At 42.1% G+C, this 20,619-nt stretch overlaps 2 pseudogenes; both read left to right on the forward strand.

The window, feature by feature from the left end:
* Window positions 1–10,381: 10,381 nt before the first annotated feature.
* On the forward strand, window positions 10,382–11,870 carry LOC123574440 (small nuclear ribonucleoprotein F pseudogene; annotated as a pseudogene).
* Window positions 11,376–11,870, forward strand: LOC102129106 (small ribosomal subunit protein eS12-like; annotated as a pseudogene).
* Window positions 11,871–20,619: the final 8,749 nt, after the last annotated feature.

Consider the following 20,619-nt stretch of genomic DNA (forward strand, 5'->3'; position numbering starts at 1 on the left):
GCTGAGGCAGGAGAATGGCGTGAACCCGGGTGGCGGAGCTTGCAGTGAGCTGAGATCCGGCCACTGCACTCCAGCCCGGGTGACAGAGCGAGACTCTGTCTCAAAAAAAAAAAAAAAAAAAAAAAAAAAATAGCAAAAACCACAATGACATTTGCACCAACCTAATAGAAGACTAAGGAGTAGAGATATGCATTAGTATTTTTCAGTGACTAGAAGGTATTATAGCCCTGAGGCCGGTTGAGATCACAAAGGAAATGAGTGTAGGGAGAGAGGAAACAGAGATAAACGGCTGAGAACTGGGGCATTCCAAATGTCAGAGGTCAAGTTAATAAGAAAGAACCTGCAAAGGAGACTGGAGAACAAGTGCCCATGAAACAGGAGAACAACAGGACGGCAGCGTCCTGGAAGTGTGCCTTGTGTGTATTCACATCACTCACAAGCAGAAGCAATGTACGAGTGGTGCCTGTGCTCCAGAAGGGCTGAGGTTAGGGTGGGTTCTGTCTGAGCAGGAAGCAACTTGTACTCCTGGGCGAAAGGGTGGAGACACAGCCCAGGTGATTTTTAAGTTGGTCTGAGAACAGGCCTGGGAAAATGATCATTTTGGCTAATGAGCCCTTGCTCTTCCGTAGAAAAGTGCGCTGAAATGTGCTTCCTTCAGCTCCATCTCTCAAAGCCTCTGCTCTGGCTTCTCCTGGGATTGACGCCAGCCCAAGATGGCTGGCTGACTTTTCCTGCCAGGATGTGTCATGGAGCAGAGAGCTGGCACTGACAGTTCCCCAGAGGGGGAGGGGAGGACTGAAATTGTCGGGGCAAGATATGGGCCCGTGGAGCCCAGAAGAATGGCCCCGTCTGTAGTCTACCTGTTGACATTTCTTCTCTGGGTCTCTTCTTGACTTGACAGCTCTTTCTAGGTAGGCAATGCTCTTTCAGGGCTGACTTTAATGTGTGTTCTGGGGTTTTTCTAGAAAATAGCAGCTGGTGCTGACTTTGGCATTTCCTGGGACTAATGTAGCACTTTGGTTCAATTTAGTTCAATAAAATCATAAGGCACAATTATGCCTCCATCTCTGTAAAAACTGTTTCTGCCTTCAGCCAATCAGCTTCTTCCTCTCTTGTCTCTGTCACCCACCAACCTGCTGGTCAGTCCTCTCCGCTCATCAAGGACCTTGGCTCCCAGTTCAGCAGCTTCTTCTCCCTCCCGTATCTCCCTCTCATTCTGGGTGATTTCAGCACTAATGTGAATGAACTATCTATCCAGTGTCCTAACCTTACAATACGTTAATACCCTCAACTCTGGGGCTACTCACCTAGCCTCTAATAACCTACTCATACCCAAGGCCTCACCTTGGACTTTCTCACCACTCAGATTTGCTCCAACCTGGAAAACTTAAACTCTAATGTCCTACTTCCTGAGAACAGTTTGGGTCCTTCTCATACCCTGATTCCTTTCTTCTCTTTATACCTGCTCCTTGCCTTCTTCCTTCAGTACATTTCCTCCTAATCTATCAACCAAAGCCTCATTCCACTTCCTGCGTTATTCAGTCCAGACTCATAGCCTGTCACTTTATCCTTGCTAATATCCTTGTCCATTTGTCCTCAGCTGTATCAACACTGCAAGATGCCACTCTGGATTAATCCATCCACTTTTCTGCTCCTGCCCAGAAAAATATCACATCCAGCCACCGGAGGAATTAAGTTTGTACCCCTGTAAATTCACTCTCTAGCCTTCCATATACCTCTTGCTGGGTCTACAGCTGCTCTCAGCAGCAGACTTCATCATTATTCTAAGAGAAAATAAAGGCAATCAGAAAAGAACAACTTCCCCTCAGTCCTCCTAAGCCTACTATTAACAATTTTATCTATATTTCTACCCATCTGTCTCTCTTTGCTCCTATCCAAAGCTAAACTTTACATGTCCCCAACCCTACACGTGCCCATCCCTCACCAGCTTCTCAGAATTCTTACTCCATCAATTATCTCCTCACCTCTATATTTTCAAGCTCTCCCTCACTTCTAGTTCTTTCCCTCAAGCCTATAACTAAGCTCAAGATTTCTACTATAGAGGAAAAAAAAAAAAACCACAAACCCACCCCCACTCCCAGATGCCACATTACCACTCTCCTTCCTTCTACTTCAAGTTTCTTAAATGAGTGATCTCTGCACTCGGGGTGTCTTATTCCTTGCTTCCCAGTTACTCATAATCTGGCTTATGTCCCCACAACTCCTTGAAATGGCTGAAACTGTTCTGGCAAAGATAGACCCTTATGTCCAGGTTGCTAAATCCAACACTTTTCAGTTCCCATCCTAGGTGACCTCTCTGTCGCATGTGATAGCCCTGGCTATCCCCGCTCCCTGCACTTCCTGCCTCCTTTTGTTTCACCACTCTGTGCCCCAGCCATCCTGAAACCCTACAGTTCCTTGAGTGTGCCTTTGTGCCTGTGGCTTCCTCGACCTGAAGAACTCTTCTCCACCCATGTCCTGTTTTCCAATTCTCCTTCCAAATGCAGCCCAGGAAGGAGCCCTATGTGCTTGCCTGGCAGCCTGTGCTTCTCACTGCTAGAGCACTCATGGCTGTTTAGGAATTGACTTTCCCATCTCCCCACTACACTGAAACTCCTTGGGAGCAGGGACTGTGTTTTAATCTACTTTTCTTTCTCCATTTTATTCAGCAGGATTAGACATAGTTGACCACTCTCTCCTTCATGGAGCTCGTTTTTCTCCAAGCTTCCATGACACCACGTTCTCCCGGGTTACCTCCTACTTCACTGACTGTTCCTTCTTAATGCCTTGGATGACTGCTCCTCCTCTGCTTACCCTCAAAATTTCCATATCCAAACTCCACCCTAGGCCCTTTTCTGTACTTTATTTACATACTCTCCCTAAGTAATCTCCCCCATTGTTTTCGATACCATCTATATATTGCTGGCTCCCGGAGTTCTATCTGAATCTGATCTCCTCCTTGGGCTTCAGATGTGTATATACATTTGCCTACTCCATCTCCGTGTGAATGTTTAATTAGCATCTCAAACTTCACATGGGCAAAATAGAACTCTGTTCTAGAAATCTGTTCTCCCTGAGTCGTCTCTATCTCTGTATATGGCACCAGCTACTCACTCCATTGTTTGGCTCAAAAACCTAAAAGTAATGTGACCAACTATCCTGGTTTGTCTGGGACTTGTCCTGGTTTTAGCCCTGAAAATTCCATGTCCCGGGAAAGCCCTCAGTCTCAGGCAATCCGGCTTGGCTTGTCATTCTACTTAGGAGCCACTGTAGATTTCTTTCCTCACGTTCCACATCCAGTCAATTTGACCTCCTTCCAGATATACCCCAAATCTTCCCCCTTTCCACTTCCACTGGTCCAAGCCTCCATCATGTCCTACGTAGACCATCCAAACAGCCTCTTCATCTGGCCTCCCTTCCTCCTTACTTGGCCTGCTATTTTTTTTATTTTTTTACACAATAGCCAGAGGATCAATAGCAAAGAGAAAATATGATTGTAGCACCCCACACTCTCACCATCTAAAGCCCTCCAGTTACACAGAGAATAAATCCAAATTTTTTCCTGAAGTCTCCCCATGATCTGGCCCATTGGCCCAGCCACCATTGTCTCATAGTTCTCTCCCTCGTATTTATTACTGCTTACTGAAGCCATCTTTCATCCCAGCCTCCCCTGTGATTACCTCGTGACCCACTCCTCCCTACCACTCAGGCCTGAGGTCAAGGTTACCTCCTCAGTGATACCTTCCCCAACTATTATATCCAAAGATACCCTGCAAGTTTCTCCCTATCACATCACTCTCTTCTGTTGTCTTTACAGCACATATCACTATCTGAAGTCTTCTTGTGATCTTATTTTTGTTTTCTGACTCCACCACTTGAGGTGTAAGCTCCTTGAGAGCAGAGACCTTGCCAGTCTTATTCAAATCTGTGTTCCCAGCACTTGGCCCAGACCCTGGCACACAGTAAGTGCTCAATAAATATTTGGTGAGTAAATGGATATTCAGCACATAGCACAGGACCTCTCACAGTACTCATAAATGATGCTGAATGAACAAATTCGTGAGAAAACCAAGCTGCATGCTAGGCACTGGGCCTACCTTTATAACCTAAGATACGGTTCTTTTGGACTTTATGGTCTATTGGGAAACAAATGCATAAATCAACCTTTCAAACAAAATATGCATAACAGTTTGAATATGATGAGGAATAAGAAGTGGCATATTCATTTATTTTCTTAAATAAAATGTTGCTGGCTATGGAGGCTCACACCTGTAATCCCAGCATTTTGGGAGGCCAAGGGGCTAGATCACTAGAAGCCAGGAGTTTGAGACCAGCCTGGGCAAAAAAGTAGAACCTTATTTTTACAAAAGAATTTTTAAAATTAGCTGGGCACGGTGGTGCACAACTGTAGTCCCAGCTACTTGGAAGGTTGAGGCTGGAAGATCACTTGAGCCCAGGATTTGGAGGCTACAGTGAGCTATGATCATGCCACTGCACTCCAACTGGGGTGAGAGAGTAAGACCTTGTCTCTAAAAAAAAATTTAATTAAATTACAACTAAAGAAAATGTGATCTGCTCTGGGTCCTCATTCCACTGGGGTGGCAGCAAATTCAATCTCAGTCATTATTGGGCCTCTCCCCACAACCTCTACAGTCATAAGGAGGTCCCAGGAGTCCAAAAGATCCAGGAAGGGCTCTTTAGTCTTCAGCTCCATATGCACCTGGCTCTAGCCTCCATCATTCCTTGAAGGATTGATTGCTGCTGCTTCTTTTGTTTTTTGTTTTTTTTTTTTGTGAGACAGAGTCTGACTGTTGCCCAGGCTGGAGTGCAGTAGCGCAATCTCGGCTCACTGCAACCACTGTCTCCCGGGTTCAAGCAATTCTCTTACCTCGGCCTCCTGAGTAGCTGGGATTACAGGCACACACCACCACACCCAGCTAATTTGTGTGTTTTTAGTAGAGACGGGGTTTCACCATCTTGGTCAGGCTGGTCTTGAACTCCTGACCTCGTGATTCGCATGCCTCGGCCTCCCAAAGTGCTGGGATTACAGGCATGAGTCACCGCACCCGGCCAGGATTGGCTGCTTTTTGGCCAAGCTAGGACTTGGGGAAAAATGATAGATAACAACGGTTGAGGGGTTTTGTGGGAGCAAACTTTTGATCCAATCTACTCATAGGACTTCCCAAAAACTTTCACCTCTGAAATTGCTTTGAACCTGCCTCTGGTCTGTGAATCTCACCTCTCTTTACCTAAGCCCTTCTCTTCTTTCCCTCCTCCCTTAGGACTGTCCTACAAAATTTCCCTTAGGTGATCTACCTCACTGCTTCCCACAAATGAGAAAGGGGAATAAGGTGTTACAAATGGCCAGTTATTCATGTGAAACAGAACTCTTACATCTCCCTCCACCAACCTGCTCCCCTTTCAGAATTTCCTATCTCAATGAAAACATCACCTTCCTCCTTGTCACCAAGCCTAGTAAAGCTGACTCCTTTGTGATTTCTTCTTCTCCTTGGTCTAATAAGCCCCTGAATCCTACCAACTATTACACCTCCACAGCTCCCCCTTTCTACTCTAACCATCCCTTTGGTTGAGCTCATTACCTCAGGGGCTATATTTGAACAAGAGCATTCTACTTGATCTCCCTATTATACTTGCTCCTCAGTTCAATCCATCCACCAAATGATCCAAGAGCTATTCCAAAAGAACCCATCTGACCATGTCACTCCCACAATAGTTTGTCACTTTATGTAGAATAAAACAGACCAACTTTGTTAGCATGGCATTCAAAGTACTCTATCATTTAGACCCTACACAACAAACTTTATCCCCCACTATCCTTCTCTATCCCCCAGGACCTCCACCCAACTTTACCAGCCTATTAGCCACTTCCCCAGCATGTTTCCCATATCCATATCCTTACATTTCTACCTTTTCTCCAAAGCTATTTTTCCTACTTGAAATATCCTTTGCCTTGCTAGCCTTTAACTGCCCCATTCCCCCAACACCCACCCAGTCAAGAGTACTCATTTGTTAAAGTCCAACTCTATCTAATCCAAAAAGAAGGAATTAACATTTACCTAGAAAAAGAGTGAAGCATTGTAGTTAGAGGCATGGGATCTGGAGCCAGACTAGGCTTCACTCCTAGTTCTCTGCCATTCCCTAGTTATGTAACTTGGGCAGGTTACTATGCTTCAGGTCCCTCATCTGTAAATCGGGATTTATATCATAATATATACTATGTGAGTATTTGTTTTTTTTTTTTTTTTTTTTTTTTTTTGAGACGGAGTCTCGCTCTGTCGCCCAGGCTGGAGTGCAGTGGCCGGATCTCAGCTCACTGCAAGCTCCGCCTCCCAGGTTCGGGCCATTCTCCTGTCTCAGCCTCCTGTAGCTGGGACTACAGGCGCCCGCCACCTCGCCCGGCTAGTTTTTTGTATTTTTTAGTAGAGACGGGGTTTCACCGTGTTAGCCAGGATGGTCTCGATCTCCTGACCTAGTGATCCGCCCGTCTCGGCCTCCCAAAGTGCTGGGATTACAGGCTTGAGCCACCGCACCCGGCCGAGTATTTGATATTATGAGACAAATATGGTGTAAGAATTTGTCATATATTACCTACTTTAATCCTCCCAACTACTCTAAGAGATATTATTATTATTCAGATTTTACAGATGGCCTCTTAAGACTCAAATAATTTACTTATGGGCACACAACTGGTGGAAATGGAAAGTTGGAATTCAACCTCAAATCTCTCTGGACGAATGCCCAGGTTCTCTTTACAGCACTGGAAAGAGCACTAGGAAAGAAGCAGAGAGGTCTAATCTCTCCAACTTACTCTTAGAAGGAGTCAGTAAAAGAGAATGTGTGTGCTGGTAAGGAGCATAGAGAAACACAGGAGCATGAGGAAGTAATATTAGGCTCAGAGTCAAAGGCTCTTGATAGGCCAATGTGTAACCCCACAAGGGAAGAAAAAAAAATGACAGGAAACATGGGCATAAGCCCAAGAGCAATATCAGACTTTGTTACTGAGAAAAGGTAACAAAACAGTTAACTTGAGAAGACAGGTGTTTCATCTAACATTTTAACTTTAAGGAGCCTAGCACAAAATCAGGGACTTGAAGAGTTTAAAGAAGTTACTTGGCCAGGTGCACTGGCTCACACCTGTAATCCTAGCACTTTGGGAGGGACGCTAAGGCAGGAGGACTGCTTGAGCCCAGGAGCTCAAGGTTGTAGTAAGCCATGATGGTGCTAATGCACTCCAGCCTGGGTGACAGAGGGAGACCCTGTCTCAAAAAAAAGTCACGCCATTATCTCATCCAGTTCTTAAAATACTGAAAGAAAAACCATCAACCTAGAATTCTAAAGCTAATAAAAATATTTTTCGAAAGTGAAGGAAGAAGTAAAGACTTTTTCAGACAAAATCTGAGAGAAATCATCAGCAGCAAGGTTACATGACAAGAAATGTTCAAGAAGCTCTTCAGGCAGAAGGAAAATAATACCTAATAGAAAATTTGATCTACACAAAGCAGCAGAAATCGTAAACAAGTGGTAAATAAAGATGTTTTCTAATTCTCAATCTCTTTAAAAGATGATGAACTCTTTAAAGCAAAAATAATAGCAACATATTATAGGCTTATAACTTTTGTGTAAGAAAAAAGGCACCACAACAGTAGCATAAGGGACAGGAGGGAGGAAATGGAAGCATACTGTTGTTAGGTGCTCACACACACACACACAGACACACACAAGTGAGGTAATATACATGAAGTGGTATAATATTATTTAAAGGTATACTGTGACTATGATGAGTTAAAGTCATATATTTAAACAACAGTTGCTAAAATCAAATAAACAGGTGTAGCTAATAAGCCAATATGAAGATAAAACAGAGTCACAAAAAAAGGGTAAGAAAAGAAAAATACAGAAAACAAAAACAAGATAGATTTAATCTTAACTCTATCAATAATTACATTAAATGTAAATGGTCTAAATATTCCCAATTAGAAGGCAGACATTGTCAGATTGCTTTTTTTTTTTTTTTTTTTTTTTTTTTGAGACGGAGTTTTGCTCTGTTGCCCAGGCTAGAGTGCAGTGGCATGATCTCGGCTCACTGCAAGCTCCACCTCCTGGGTTCATGCCATTCTCTTGCCTCAGCCTCCCGAGTAGCTGGGACTATGGTTGCCCGCCGGCTAATTTTTTGTATTTTTTTAGTAGAGACCAGGTTTCACCATGTTAGCCAGGATGATCTCGATCTCCTGACCTCATGATCTGCCTGCCTCAGCCTCCCAAAGTGCTAGGATTACAGGCGTGAGCCACCATGCCCGGCCTCAGATTGCATTTTTTAAAAAAAGATCCAACTGAATGCTATCTACAAAAAAACTTACTTTAAATATAAAGACACCAACAGGTTAAATGTTAAATGATGGACAGACTTCCATTTCGTGGTGTTATGAAGAGATCTGCAAATTCTCCTCTTCAAAAGCAAATATAAAACCGGAAAAAACTGATAAAAATAAACATTTCAGGCATCTGAAAATGAACCAAAGGCATACCAAAAACTGAGAAGCATTTATTATTTAAAAATTGCTACAGCTTTAGGTATTAAGTATTAAAAGAAACTTGGTTTCTCGACCTCAGTCTCTACATTGTAAGCTGATTAAGTCTTTGTTTCAGAGCCTGTCCAGGCATTGCAGAATGTTAAGCAGTATCTCTGGCTTCTAGCTACTAGGTGCCAGCAGCATTTCCCCAGTTACAACAACCAAAAATGTCTCCAGACTTTTCAAAATGTCCCCATGGGGGCAAAATCAGGAAGATAAACAATAATAAATCTAAATGCACCTAGCAAAGAGCCCTAAAACACAGAAAGTAAAAACTGACAGTAGAGAATGCAAAATAAACAATTCAGTTGAACAATTATAGTTGGTGTTTTGATACTCCTCTCTTGGAATATCAATTTATAAAACAATTAGAAAATCAGTAAGTATATAGAGGCCTTGAACAACATTATCAATCAACTTGACCTAAACAACATATAGAGAACATATCAGTAGCAAAGGCAGAATACACATTTTTTTGGTCAAACATATATGGAACCCTCTACAAGACAGACATAAAACAAATCTCAATACATTTAAAAGGATTTGAATAAAAGAAAGTAATTTTATCTAGGCACCATAAAATCAGGTTAGAAGTCAACAAGATATTTGGGATATTTCAAATGTTTAAATTTTAAAATTAAGTGACACACTTTTAATTTTTCTTTTTTTGGAGACAGGGTCTCACTCTGTCACCTAGGCTGGAGTACAGTGGCACAATCACAGCTCCCTACACCCTCAACCTCCCAGGCTCAAGAAATCCTTCTACCTCAGTCTCCTGAATAGCCAGGACCACAAATGTGTGCCCCCATGTCCAGGTTTTTGTTGTTGTTGTTGTTGTTTTGTTTGTTTGTTTTTCTGTAGAGACATGGTCTCCCTGTTTTGCCCAGGCTGGTCTCAAGCTCCTGGGCTCAATAATGCTCCTGCCTCGACCTCCCAAAGTGCTGTGATTACAGGTGTGAGCAACTGTGCCTGGCCTAAATGACACACTTCCAATAGCCACAGATCGAAGAAATCACACAGGAAATTAGAAAATAGCTTGAACTGAATGAAAACAAAAAAACAACATGTAAACACACGTGAGAAGCAGCTAATGGTGCCTATAGGGAACTTTTTAGCATTAGATATTTATATTAGAAGAAAAGAAAGGTCTTGAATCAGTGGTCTTAGTGCCACGTTAAGAATTAGAAAAAGAACAAATTGAACCCCAAAAAAGTAGAAGAAAGAAAATGCACTAAAGATCAGAAATCAATGAATAAAACAAAGCAAAATAAAAAACAATTGGAAAACAATCAATGAAATCAAAAGCTGGTTCTTTGAAAAGATAAAATTAATAAACCTCTAGCCAGACTGATAAGCAAAAAAAGAGAGAGAGAGACAGAGAAGACGACATAAACTGCCAAGATCAGGAATGAAAAAGAAGATATCACTGATCCTAAACACAAGGTAAGGATGCTTCCTCTGACCACTTCTATTTCACTTTGTACTTGGTATACTAGCCGGTACAATAAAGCAAGATAAACATAAATAAAAGGCATACAGATGAGAAAGAAGGAAGCAAAACTATTTTTATTCTAAGACGTGATCATCTGTGTAAAATATTCTAAGGTCACAAGATAGTTAATATAGAAAAATAAATTGTATTTCTATATTACTAGCAAAGAAGTGGAAATTGAAATGAGAAAAGTACAATTTACAATAGTATCTCAAAAAGGAAATATTTAGGGATAATGTAACAAAATATGTACAAGATCAATATATTGAATACTACAGAACACTTGAGAGAAATTTTAAAAGACTCAAATAAATGGAGAGATATAGTGTGTTTATGGGTCAAAGGACTCAATATTGTTAAGATGTCAACTCTTCCTAAATCAATCCATAGAGTCAGTGTAATCCCATTCAATGCCCCACCAGCACCCCCCACCTGCCCCCCGTTTTTTTGGTAAGAATTAATAAGCTAGTCCTGAAATTCAAATAGAAATGCAAAGGGTGACACTCCTATTTGGCAGCCATTTCTCTTGAAGCTCAATGGTTCGGGACCTGCAATACCTGCTGAGTTAGGAGGGACAGGAGAGTAGCAGCTAGGTCGGTGGCAAAGAGGCCACAACATTCCCTTTAGTTACGATGAGTTTACCCCGCAATCTCAAATCTTTCCTCAGTGGATTAACAGGAGAGCCAGTGATGGTGAAGCTTAAGTGGGAATGGAGTATAAGGGCTACCTGGTATCTGCAGATGGCTATATGAACAGGCAGCTTGCAGATACAGAATTCATAAATGATGCATTGCCTGGACTTCTAGGTGAAGTTTTAATAAGGTGTAATAATGGCCTTTATATCAGAGGTGTGGAAGAAGAGGAAATGGGGAAATGAGTGAATAGCATCTTTTGAAGGGGATTTTTTAAATATGTATTTCTAGACAATAAAGATTTGTTTTTTTAAAAAAAAAATGCAAAGGGTCTGGAGTAAAAAAAAACATTTTGAAAAAGAACAAAGTAATTTCAAGACTCACTATAAAGTTACAGTAATCAAGGCAGTGTGGTATTTATGTAAGCACAGAGATACAGATCAATGAAACAATACAGGGTCCAGAAATAGATCCATCTACACAGTCAATTGAAATTGGATAAATATGCCAAAATTACTCAATGGAGAAAGGATAGTCTTTTCAACAATTGAATATCCATGTGCAAAAATATGAAGCTTAACCTTTGCCCTCATAACACATACAAAGGTTAACTCAGAGTGAATGACAGACTTAAATGTCAGAGCTAAAACTACAAAACTTGCTCTTTCCCTGCCGCCGCGGAGTCGCGCGGAGGCGGAGGCTTGGGTGCGTTCGACATTCCGCTTCACCCGTAACCCACCGCCATGGCCGAGGAAGGCATTGCTGCTAGAGGTGTAATGGACGTTAATACTGCTTTACAAGAAGTGCTGAAGACCGCCCTCATCCACGATGGCCTAGCACATGGAATTCGCGAAGCTGCCAAAGCCTTAGACAAGCGCCAAGCCCATCTTTGTGTGCTTGCATCCAACTGTGATGAGCCTATGTATGTCAAGTTGGTGGAGGCCCTTTGTGCTGAACACAGATCAACCTAATTAAGGTTGATGACAACAGAAACTAGAAGAATGGGTAGGCCTCTGTAAAAATTGACAGAGAGGGGAAACCCCGTAAAGTGGTTGGTTGCAGTTGTGTAGTAGTTAAGGAATATGGAAAGGAGTCTCAGGCCAAGGATGTTGTCAAAGAGTACTTCAAATGCAAGAAATGAATAAATAAATCTTTGGCTCACAAAAAAAAAAAAAAAAAAAAAAAAAAACTACAAAACTTCTAGAAGTAAACATAAACAAAAATATTCATGACCTTGTTAGGGAAAAACTTCTAAAACCTTTGGAAAAGCATAAACCATAGAAGAAAAAATTGATAAACTGAACTTCTGCAAAATTAAAAAATTCCGCTCTCCAAATTACATAATTAAAAAAATGAAAAGGCAAGCCACAGACTGGGAGGAAATATTTGCAAAACATATATAAAGGACTTACATCTAGAATATGTTTTTATTTATTTTTTTTTGAGACGAAGTCTCGCTCTGTTGCTCTGTTGGCGCAATCTCGCTCACTGCAACCTCCGCCTCCCGGGTTCATGCCATTCTCCTGCCTCAGCCTCCCAAAGAGCTGGGACTACAGGCGCCTGCCATCATGCCTAGCTAATTTTTTTGTATTTTTAATAGAGACGGGGTTTCACCCTTTTAGCCAGGATGGTCTCAATCTCCTGACCTCGTGATCCACCCGCCTTGGCCTCCCAAAGTGCTGGGATTACAGGCGTAAGCCACCGTGCCTGGCCTAGAATATGTTTTTAAAGACACACACACATACACAAATCCATACAAATACTAACAATTTGGCTCAAAAAAAAAGGACAAAAGATTTGAAGAGACACTTGACTGAAGAAGGTATTTATCAATGCAAATAAACATATGGAAAGATGCTCCATATCATTAAACATCAAGGAAATGCAAATTTACACCAAAATAAGATGCCACTAGAATAGCTAAACTTAAAAAGACTTACAATATCAAGTGTTGGCAAGGATGTGGAGCAACTGGAGTTCATACGCTGCTGCCAAGTAGTATAGCCACTTTGGAAAACTGTTTGGGAGTTTCTTATATAATTAGATATATACTTACCATATGATCCAGCAATCTCACTCCTGGATTTATCAAAAAGCAATAAAAACATATGTCCACTGAAACACTTGTACTCAATGGTTCATAGAAGCTTTATTCATAATAGGTACAAATTTATATGTGTTTATATATGAATATGTTTATTATCTAGTAAATGAACAAATAGTGGTATAATTATACAACAAAATACTTCTCAGCCATGAAAAGGAATGGACTACTGATATACTCAACAGAAGGAATGGACTACTGAGACACTCAACAGCACAGATGAATCTCAAAAGCATTACACTAAAGAAGCCCAACCCAGAAGGGTCCATGCTGTATATATGATATCATTTTTGTGAAATTCTAGAAGAGCTAAAATAGTGTTGAAAACAGATCAAAGGCCAGATGTGGTGGCTCACACCTATAATCCCAGCACACTGGGAGGCCAAAACAGGCAGATCTCTTGAGCCTAGAAGTTCAAGACTAGCCTGGGCAACATGCCAAAACCTTGTCGCTACTAAAAATACAACAACAACAAAAAAAGCAAAAACAAAACAAAAAACAAAAAACCAGGTGGGTGTGGTCGCACATATCTGTAGTCCCAGCTACTCAGGAGGCTGAGTTGGGAGGATCACCTGAGCCCAGGGAGATAAGGCTGCAGTGAGCCGTGATGACACCACTGCACTCCCGCCTGGGTGACAGTGAGACCCTGTCTCTCAAACAAAAAAAGAAAGAAAGAAAAGAAAAGCAGATCAATGGCTGCCAAAAGCTGGCGGTTGGGAAGGGGACTGAATACAAAAGAACATGAGGGAACTTTCTGGGTGATGGAAATGATCCATATTTTGATTCTGGTGGTGTTTGTATGACTCCACGTGTTTATTAAAACTCATTGAATTCATACTTAAAATGAGTGAAACTTATTGTATGTAAATTGTACTTCAATAAGTTAATAAAAAACAAGAAGTGGGTTGGGGAGACCTTGCTCAAAGGATACAAAATTTCAGTTAGGAGGAATAAGTTCAAGAGATCCACTGTACAACATGGTGACCATAGTCAATAACAATGTATTATATTCTTGCAAATTTGCCAGGTGAGGTGGCTCACACCTCTAATCCCAACACTTTGGGAGGCTGAGGCAGGAGGAACACTTGAGCCTAGGACTTCAAGACCAGCCTGGGCAATATAGGGAGATCTCACCTCTACAGATAACTTAAAAATTAGCCTGTTGTGGTGTTGCGAGCCTGTAGTCCCAGCTACTCTGGAAACTGAGGCAAGAGGATTGCCTGAGCCCAGGAGGTTAAGGCTGAAAAGCCATGATCATGCCACTGCACTCCAGCCTGGCAACCGAGCAAGATTCTGTCTCAAAAAAAAAAAAAAAAAAAAAAAGCCCGGGTGTGATGGCTCACGCCTGCAATGCCAGCACTTTGGGAGGCTGAGATGGGCAGATCACCTGAGCTCAGGAGTACGAGACCACCCTGGGCAACCTGATGTAACCCATCTCTACTAAAATACAAAAAATTAGCCAGGTGCGGTGGCACACGCCTGTAGTCCCAGCTACTTGGGAGGCAGAGACACGAGAATCGCTTGAGCCCAGGAGGCAGCGATTACAGTAAGCTGAGATTGCGCTACTGCGCTCCAGCTTGTCTCGAATAAATAAATAAATAGAAAAAGAAAATTGCTAAGAGTAGATTTTAAGGGTTCTCACCACAAAAAAATGCTAAGTATGTAAGGTAATACATATGTTAATTAGCTTGACTTACCATTCCACAATGTACACATATTTCAAAACATCATGTTGTAGACAGTAAATATATACAATTTTTGTCAATTTAAAAAACAGAAAAGTTTAAAAAACAATGTCCTCAGCCATCTTACAAAACTGGATATGAATGATATCCTGCATAATGAAGTGCCTTTCATAGCAATGACAATGTTTCAGTGAACCTCAGGCTACCACTGGAAAGATTAGTCAAGGAGACCTTACATTAACTGATTTAAAACCTTAGGTTTCAAGTCATCACTAATAATGATAGCTTTTCAAAAAAAAAAAAAAACTCAAATACTACAAATAAAAAATAATGTAAACATTGAAGATAGACTTTTTCACACATAAAATTGTTCTTTGAAATGAATTCATAAATTACTTGTTATGTCGGGAGGGAGCCTGTGTGTTGGAAAAGAGAGGCTATAGAAATTGTCACTTGAGTTAAAGAAAAGTATATTGTGTGTCTAAAATACTGTGGTCACTGCGCAGACCCTTCCACCACAGAGGAAGAAAGAAAAGGGCAAATCACAATTAAAAGTCAATGTGACATGAACAGTGATAAAAAAGCATACAGGGGCCAAGTGAGGTGGCTCATGCCTGTAATTGCGACACTTTGAAAGGCCCAGGCAGTAGGATCTCTTGAAGCCAGGAGTTTGAGACCAGCCTGGGCAATATAATGAGACCCTATCTCTACACACAAAAATAATAAAATGAGCCAGGCATTGTGGTGTATGCCCATGGTCCTAGCTACTTGGGAGGCTGAGGTGGGAGGACTGTTTAAGCCCAAGAGTTTGAGGCTGCAGTGAGCTATGACCGTGCCACTGCCTGTACTCCAGCCTAGGCAAAACAGCAAGACCCTGTCTCTAAGAAAAAATAGTTTCTGAAAAAGCTGTAGAGGGTATTGTAATACTGAAAACAAGATGAAGAGTTCTGCAGATAATAGAGATGGAGTCATCATCAGGGAAGCCTTTAGAGGGGAGATGAAACCTGATCAAGGGAGGCAAATATTCCCGAAGAACCCAGAGGGGTCTGTGCTGAGTGGGAGGGATAAGAAGGGACATTGGCTTAGCATAACTTGTCATTCCGTTTGAAATAACCTGGGAAATTAATTTCAAGAACATACACCTGCTTCCATCTTTGGACTTCTCAGCAAGACCCTTCTTCTGTAATTCAATATTCCTCTAAAAAAGTACCTTCCCAGATGGGTGCGGTGGCTCACGCCTGTAATCCCAGCACTTTGGGAGGCCAAAGCAGGTGGGTCACTTGACATCAGGAGTTTGAGACCAACCTGGCCAACATGGTGAAATCCCGCCTCTACTAAAAAATACAAAAATTAGCCAGGCATGGTGGTGGGCACCTGTAATCCCAGCTACTTGGAAGGCTGAGGCTGGAGGATCACTTGAACCCAGGAGGCGGAGGTTGCAGTGAGCCGAGACCACACCACTGCACTCCAGCCTGAGCAACAACAGCAAAATTCCATCTAAAAATTAATAATAAGAAGTAACTTCCCTCAGGCAGTACTGGGTTACACCCCAGGCCAATTGAGCTATGACTTTCAGCAGCAAATTGTCCTGGGGAAGGGAATGCATTCAGAGGTGGATGTCTAGAAAATGTGGCAAAACATTTTAGACGTTTCTAGACATGTGGTAAAAATAAAAACAAAAAACCTCCCATGTAAATTCTTAGAGATGCAAAAAAGAAACCCCTGCCCTCCCTACTCAGTCAAATCAAGCAAAAACAAGAAAAGAAAAAGCACCACAACCATAAGGTTGAAAGTTGCCTCAGTCACTGCAGGCATGGGGAAGTTATATACAGACACTATATGCCTTCCATTCTGTACACTTGGAAGTAGCTTAAGGACAGCCCCTCACCTAGGTTTGTTGATTTCAGCTCATATGGAGCTAATATCAACCTCAACTCAAACTCTTGGGCTTAAACAGTCCTCCCACCTCAGCCTCCCAAGTAGCTAATATCAACCTACCAAACAGGAGTGTGTTATCTACCTGGCCTTGGCTATTAGCTCAAAGAAGGAAACCGGCAACACTAGCATTAACCCCCAACCCAAAAGTTATTGGCTTTTTTGCCTTCTTTCAGGACAGTCACATGTACCACTCTGTCATCAAACACAGTGATCCGCCATTCCAGAAGCAATATGGTATCCTCCTCCCATTGAGAATGCCTGCCCTGATGCACAGGAATGCAACAGAAAACTGAATGCTGAGCAACTAAAGAGAGGGACAAAGTGGAAAAACTCTAACACACAAAACGCAGCAAATACCAGACACCAGCCTCTTCGATCTCACCTCCAATCTCCTAAATCACCACACTCTTTTTTTTTTCTTTTCTTTTTCTTTTCTTTTGAGACGGAGTCTCGCTCTGTAGCCCAGTCTGGAGTGCAGTGGCGCATTTCGGCTCACTGCAAACTCTGCCTCCTGGGTCCCTGTTCAAGCAATTTTCCTGCCTCAGCCTTCCAAGTAGCTGGGATTACAGGCATGCGCCACCATGCCCAACTAATTTTTGTATTTTTAATAGACACGGGGTTTCACCATATTGGCCAGACTGGTCCTGAATTCCTGACCTCGTGATCTGCCCGCCTCAGCCTCCCAAAATGCTGGGATTATAGGCATGAGCAACCGCGCCCGGCACAATGCTCATTTTACTCTCCCTTTGCGCAGATTAAAAAAAAAAAAAAAAAAAAAAAAAAAAAAAAAAAATCAGTTCCTGGCCAGGCGCGGTGGCTCACGTCTGTAATCCCAGCACTTTAGGAGGCCGAGGTGGGTGGATCATGAGGTCAGGAGATCGAGACCATCCTGGCTAACAAAGTGAAACCCCGTCTCTATTAAAAATACAAAAATTAGCCGGGCGTGGTGGCGGGCGCCTGTAGTCCCAGCTACTCGGGAGGCTGAGGCAGGAGAATGGCGTCAACCCGGGAGGCGGAGCTTGCAGTGAGCCGAGATCGCGCCACTGCACTCCAGCCTGGGCAGCAGAGCGAGACTCCGTCTCAAAAAAAAAAAAAAAAATCAGTTCCTTTGTTTGTGTTCAAATACAAACCTTGGTTCTCCCATAAGAAACAACCCCTACTTCTGGGTAATTACCACAAAAAGGTGGAGTCACACTGGGCCAGGTAGGCCTGGAATGGGCAGCGCAGGGCAGTTTTCCAGCTTGTTTACACACTGAGGGACCGACCTCCAGGGGAGCAATAGCAACCAGATCCCTAGTAACAGGCGTCCATCAGGCACTATCAGACGGAAGATAACGCCATCTGGTGGACACAACAGAGCATCACTAGAAACCCAAAGCCAATCTTCTGTTAAAGAGCTAAAACCCCTGGTGTGGTGGCAAGAATACTCTGGTAGTCCAATGCAGCCTATTAATTCTGGGAAAGAAGGGTCTCAGCTGATTTGCTCGCATATTAAATTCATAAATTAACAATGTATCTTATATTAATAATGACACTAGAATTAATGGATGTGGTATCCCTAGCCAAATTGAAATTTGTAATTACTTTCTACAAATTTAGTTAAAAGCTTACTGTAGCTTTTCTCTGAGGACATTTAAATTCCGTGATTCTACATCATCTGATGATTGTGGCACACTTGTTTCTGGTCAGACAAGGCTGTGTGGATGAAACTTCAATAAAGCTGATAAGAGAGGTGACTTTGGGAAAGCTATTAACTTGGCCAGGCCCAGTGGCTCACACATGTAATCCCAGCACTTTGGGAGGCCAAGGCAGGAGGACTGCTTGAGGCCAGGAGTTGCTATATGGGCAACATAGCCAGACCCCATCTCTATTTATATATATTAAAAAAAAAAAAAAAAAAAAAAAAAGAGGCCAAGCTTTGTGGCTCATGCCTGTAATCCCAGCATTTTGGGAGGCCAAGGCAGGCAGCTCATGAGCCCAGGAGTTCGAGACCAGCCTGGGCAACACAGTGAGAGACCCTGTCTCTACAAAAAATAGGTGAGCCAAGTGGTGCACACCTATGGTCTCAGCTACTCAAGAGGTTAAGGTGGGAGGATTGCCTGAGCCTGGGAAGTTGAGACTGCAGAGAGCTGTGATCATGCCACTGTACTTCAGAGCCTAGGTGACAGTGAGACACTGTCTCAAAAAAAAAAAAAGAAAAGAAAAAGAAAGAAAAGAAGGCTTAACCCAAAGTAGCATTATTCAGCTTTACTATCACCTCTTTCTTTGACCCTGAACATCCTTGGAATGTTTCTGAAAGTTAATCCTTTTTTTCCCCCCCAACATTTTTGAGACAGGGTCTCACTTTGTCACCCAGGCTGCAGTGCAGTGATTCAATCGATTCAATCACAGCTCCCAACTCAGCCTCCTGCATAGCTGGGACTACAGGCATGCACCACTATGCCCAGCTAATTTCTTTTTTTTTGTAGAGACGGTTTTGCCATGTTGCCCACACTGGTCTTGAACTCCTGGGCTCAAGAGATCCTCCTACCTTGGCCTCCCAAAGTGCTGGGATTACAGGTGTGAGCCACCACCCCTGGCCAATCCAATCTTAAGTGTAAATATTTACCCAACATTTTAGTGGGAAAATGTGCAATGAGCTTTGTAGAAAAGTCAAGAACTGCGTGAGGTCCTTTCTTCTTGCATCTCTGGCAATTGTGCTCTTCTTTTGCTATTAAGTTCTTCATCCTTCTTCTTGGTAAGGATCTATAAGAACAGCAGTGAAAATTAAATATTCAGCAAATAAAGGCAGGAGGAAACGGAAAGGATATTACTGAGATAAAGGGGGAAGTGTAAAACATTAAAAGAACAAAACCTGAAAAATTGTTCCAAAGCTGCTTCCCTTGTAGTACAGCTTTCCAGGCCTTGTGGCTCTCAGACTCATTCAATCTCTAGGGTATCCTCCCTGTGGATCAAGCAACCTACTTTCCACAAACCTAGTTTTCCCTGTCTCTCCCTGATGAGATGAAGGAGTCTGCCAGTGGTGGAACACTGATGTAACTCAAATTGCTTACATGGTAATACATAACCCCTACTCTCAACCGCCTTCTCCATTCCATGTGTAGAATGAGTTAGTTCTCTTTAAATTCCCTGATGTCAAATCTGCCACTGAAACATATTGGTTAAAAGCATCATAGGTCCTACTTGATGAATCCTCAAAGTCAGCAGGGTTAGAAGAGATTTGTGTATCCTCTTTATGATACCGATTATTATAGATCTCAGTATCACGCTGCCTTTGTATTTTAAAGTTATAACTGACCAACACAGACTTGTCTCGCTGGAGCACACCCAGGAAGAAGACTGGTGTTTTGTGTTGATCACAAAACATTCAACTAAGTTCATAAGGAAAGATTCCAAATAGCTAACATGTGTATCATTAAATAACTCTCAAAACCTCTTTTTACAGATAAAAGGAAATTAAGTCTCTCAGCTCAGAAAGGTACCCTGGGAAGCATTATCTTTTAATGTACCAAAAATGTCTTTGTATATCTCTGTATTAGATGCTTTTATAAACAACATGCATTATTATGAGAAAAAAATGAAAATTTCCCATTTTTATTTTAAAAAGGTACAGAGAAGAGTCCAAATGAAGTCTCCAAATGAGAATATGCCAGAGAACATCAAATTCCCAAATCTGAGTAACTATCTAAATTTCTGAGATCGTAGCCGGGCCAACATGGCAAAACCCCATCTGTACAAAAAACAGAAAAATTAGCTGAGTGTGGTGGTGTGAACCTGGAGACCCAGCTACTCAGAAGGCTGAGGTGGGAGAATCGCTTGAGCCGGGAGGTTGAGGCTGTTGAGGCTGTAGTGAGCCAAGATCGCACCAATGCACTGCAGCCTGGAGGACAGAGCAAGACCCTGTCTCAAAAAAACAAGAAATTCTGAGGTCAGCAATTAAATATTTGCTTTTAACTTTCTACTAAAGTACGAAAGAAAAATAACACCATTTCTACAAAATATCAGGATAAGCATAGCAATAAATCTGGCTTAACGTAAATGTAGCCATTTATTACTGGGGAGTGGCAGACATGCTTCAATTAACCCCAAGATAGAAATAAAATTATATCCCGGGGATGTCAACTCAGTTTGTACTAAATATTGTTTAACTGCAACTAAATGTTAGTTTCCTTCCAGT

This window comes from Macaca fascicularis, chromosome 1 (genome assembly GCF_037993035.2).
Source record: "Macaca fascicularis isolate 582-1 chromosome 1, T2T-MFA8v1.1".
NCBI classification, from domain to species: Eukaryota; Metazoa; Chordata; class Mammalia; order Primates; family Cercopithecidae; genus Macaca; species Macaca fascicularis.